Source organism: Phascolarctos cinereus, unplaced genomic scaffold, assembly GCF_003287225.1.
Source record: "Phascolarctos cinereus isolate Bilbo 61053 unplaced genomic scaffold, phaCin_HiC Scaffold_9;HRSCAF=440, whole genome shotgun sequence".
Taxonomy (NCBI): Eukaryota; Metazoa; Chordata; class Mammalia; order Diprotodontia; family Phascolarctidae; genus Phascolarctos; species Phascolarctos cinereus.
In genome coordinates this window covers 78,285,199-78,289,527 of record NW_027556402.1, presented here as the reverse complement: position 1 = coordinate 78,289,527, position 4,329 = coordinate 78,285,199, and the positions used below count along the sequence as shown (strand labels likewise).

The following is a 4,329-nucleotide window of genomic DNA, read 5'->3' as shown; positions in this document are numbered from 1 at the left end:
GCCAAGAAGAGGATTAGCTACAGAGGAGCAGAGGTCCTTTCTGGGTAAAGATCAGAACCAGACCAGGAGAACAGTGACCACATATCTCTGATCACACCATCTTGGAAGCAACAAGAACTCACAGGCCCCTAGAGCTAGCTCTAAAAATGGCATCATGAAAAAGACTGAAGCTTGGGCCAGTGCTTCCCCAACTCTAGGTGAGCAGCAGGGAACTTTAACATAAAGTTCAAAGCCAAGACATCGGCTAGAAAAATTAACAAACAGCAATAACAACAACAACAACAAAACAACTTGACTATAAAAAGCTCCCTTGATGGAAGGGTAGTCCAAGACATAAACTTAGAAGATGACAACAATGTGAATACTGCTGCAAGCAATGCCTAAAAAAAAAAATGTTAATTGGACACAAGCCCAAAAAGAATTTCTGGAAGAATTAAAGAAAAAGATGAGTTGTAGAAGGAAAAACTGGGGGGAAAATGAGAGTGATGGAAGAAAATAATGAAAATAAAGAAAATAATGAAAAATAAAGAAATAATGAATTTGACCACTTAGTGAAAGAGGCACAATAAATACTGAACAACACCTTAGAAAACAGAATTGACTTAATGGCAAAAGAGGCACAAATATTCACTGAAGAAAAGAAATCCTTAAAAAACAAAATGGAAAAGGAGGTACAAGGATTCACTAAAGACAAAGAACTCTTTAAAAAGCAGAATTGGTGAGCTGTGAGCTCTTCTACCCGCTGTTCACTTGCCTCCCCCGACTGCTTCCAGGTTCAGCACCACCTCCTCTCTCTTAAGGGTTTAAACTTGCCACTTCAAAGTTTGCCATGGGTGATGATATTGCTGTTGTCATTGTTGACAATAGCTCTGGAATGTGCAGTTGGTTTTGCAGAAGAAAACATTCCTCAGGTTTCTTCCCTCCCATTGTTGGGCACCACAACAATGGTGCCAGAAAGACAGCTATATGGGGTATGAGGCCCAGAGCAAGAGAGGTATTCTGACCTTGAAGTACCCTATTGAACATGGTATTGTCACCAACTGGGACAATATGAAGTAGATCTGGCATCATACTTTCTACAATGAGCTCCATGGGCCCTGGAAGAGCACCCTGTGCTGCTTACAGAAGCCCCCCTGAATCTCAAAGCCAACAGAGAAAAGATGACTCAGATCATGTTTGAGAACTTCAACACCTCAGCTATGTATGTTGCCATACAGGCTGTGCTATCCCTGTATGCCTCTGCTCATACCACTAGTATCATGATGGACTCCAGTGATGTTGTGACCCACACTGTGCCCATCTATGATGTTATGCCCTTCCTCACACCACCCTCCATTTGGAGCTGGCTGGCCATGATCTGATGGACTACTTCATGAAAATCCTGATGAAAGAGGGCACAGTTTCACCACCACAATTGAGAGGGAAATTGTGCATGACATCAAGGAGAAGCAATGTTATGTCACCCTAGACTTTAAGTAGGAGATGGTTATTGCTACATCTAGGTCCTCTCTGGAAAACAGCTATAAGCTCCCTTATAGTCGGGTTATCACCATTGGCCACAAGAGTTTCTAATGCCCATAAGCTCTCTTCCAACCATTTTTCTTAGGTATGGAGTACTATGGAATCCATGAAACTACCTTCAACTCAATTTTGAAGTGTGATGTTGACATCTGTAAGGATTTATATGCCAATACTGTATTGTCTGGTGGTACCACCATGTACCCAGGCATTGCTGACAGGATGCAGAAGGAGATTATAGCTCTAGCTCCCAGCACAGTGAAAATCAAGATCATTGCCCCACCTGCAAGCAAATACTTTTTTTGGATTAGAGACTCTATCTTGGCATCTCTCTCCACCTTCCAGTAGATGTGGATCAGTGCACAGGAGTATGATGAACCTGGGCCCTTCATTGTACACCACAAATGCTTCTAAATGGACTATTCGTGGGTTTTTTTTTATTCAAAGAGTGTGACATGATAATTCTCCCCCCTCAAAAAAAAAAAGAGATGAGATTGCCATGGCTTTATTATTTTATTTTATTTTATTTTATTTTATTTTATTTTATTTTATTTTATTTATTTTTTTGTTGGCACTTTGACTCAGGATTTAAAAACTGGAATTGTGAAGGTGATAAGCAGTCTAGGTATGTTGGAGGCAAACATCTCCAAAGTTCTACGGCATGTCTGCAAGACTCTGATTGTACATCTTTTTAAATAATCATTCCAAATATTGTGTAATGCATTATTACAGTGTTACACGCCTCTGTGAAGGCTATCCTCTGCTAGAGCAAAGGAGCTATGTAACAAAAATCAAGATAGGAGGGGGAGGGGGAAAGGTATTGTTTTACATGTAAATTATGTGATCCTTTAAAAAATAACCTTTTGTATCTTTCACCTTACTACTTGCTCCTTTTTTTTTAAAAAAAAAATTGTCAGTCATAAGGAATGCCCCCCTAAATTCCCTCCCTGCCCCCAAAATAGATGTGAATGAAAGACTTACAATCTCCCTGGAGGTTTTATGAAATTCATGCCAGTACTTGGGGGAGGAGAGGAGCTTTACCTGTACTCTGACTTAAGACCACTTCAAATAAAAGTGCATAAAGAGAAAAAAAAAGCAAAGTTTTTGGCAAACTGGAAAAAGAGGTACAAAAGCTCACTGATGACAATAATTCCTTAAAACTTAGAATTGGGCAAGTGGAAGCTAATGATCCATAAGACATCATGAAACAATGAAACAGAGTCAAAAGAATGAAAAAATAGAATATGTGAACTCTCTCATTGAAAAAAAACTGACCTGGAAAATAGACCAAGGAGAGATAATTTAAAAATTATTGGACTAACTGAAAGCCATGATCAAAAAAGAGCCTAGAAAATATATTATAAGAAAATATAAAGGAAAATGGCCCTGATATCTTAGATCCAGAAAGTAAAATATAAATTGAAATGATCCATTGATCACCTCCTGAAAGAGATCCCAAAATAAAAACTCCAGGAATATTGTAGCCCAATTCTAGAGCTTCCAGATCAAGGAGAAAATATTGTAAGCAGTTAGAAAGAACCAATTAAATTATTGTGGAGCCAAAGTCAGGATAATACAAGATTTAGCAGCTTCCACATTACAGAAGTAGAGGTCTTGGAATATGATATACTGGAAGACAAAAGAGCTAAAATTATAACTAAGAATAACATACTCAGGAAAATAAAATATAATATTTAGGTGAAAAGTGGATATTTAATGAAACAGAGGACTTAAATTAACAGAGCTGAATAGAAAACTTACCATTTAAACATAAGACTCAATAGAAGCACAAAAAGGTAAACAAGAAGAACAAATCATAAGAGAGCCAATAAAGTTAAAATGTTTACATTTCTATGGACTCCTAAGACTTTTAACATTATTAGGGCAGTTTGAACAGTCTATATAGAAAGAGATCACTGTGTGAGTCAGGATTTCTAAAAAAAATTATGTCATTATGTCAGGATGATCTAAAAAAATGAAGGGGAGAGAAGGAAGGATGCACTGGGAGGATGGGGAAGAGAGAGGTAGAATGTGGAAAATAATCTCATATAAAAGGGGAACTCAAGGAAGAATTTTTGTAGTGATGGGGAAAATGCTTACCCTTACTCTCATTATAATTGGTTGAAAGAGGGAAGAATACACAACACACACACATTGGGTATAGAAATAATATATCTTATGCAACAGGGAAATAGGAGGAGAAGGGGTTAAGAAAAAGGGAGAGGTGATAAAATGGAGGATTAAGGATGGCAGTGGTGAGAAGACAGACTTTTGAGGAGGGGCAAGATAAAGAGAGAGAAGAAGAAACAGAAGAAAATAGGATACAGGGAAAAACACAGTAATCATAATTGTGCATGTGAATGGAATGAGCTCACTGATAAAACAGAATTAGGAAAGTGGATCTAACTATATGTTGTTTATAAAAGATACACTTGAAACAGAAAAAAACATACATACAGAGTTAAAATATGGAGATAAACCAGAATCTATTATGCTTCAACTCAAGTAAAAAAGTCAGAAGTAGCAATCCTGATTGAAGAAAAAGAAGAGAATTAATTAAAAGAGACAATCAGGGAAACTATACTTTAGTAAAACATGCCTTAGATGAATATCAAAATATTTTTACAGTAAGTTTCTCTGATAAAGGCCTCTTTTCTCAAAAACACACATATATACATATACATACATATGCATATATATACATACACACACATATGTATGCATATATGTATACATAATTGAAATAGAAATGCATCAAACCAGGAGTGGGGAAGTGGCTTTGAGGCCAGATGTGGCCCTCTAGGTCCTCAG

At 37.2% G+C, this 4,329-nt stretch overlaps 1 pseudogene; it reads left to right on the top strand.

Moving 5' to 3' along the window:
* The first annotated feature begins 829 nt into the window (after positions 1-829).
* LOC144455347 (actin, cytoplasmic 1 pseudogene) lies at positions 830-1,932 on the top strand (annotated as a pseudogene).
* Positions 1,933-4,329: the final 2,397 nt, after the last annotated feature.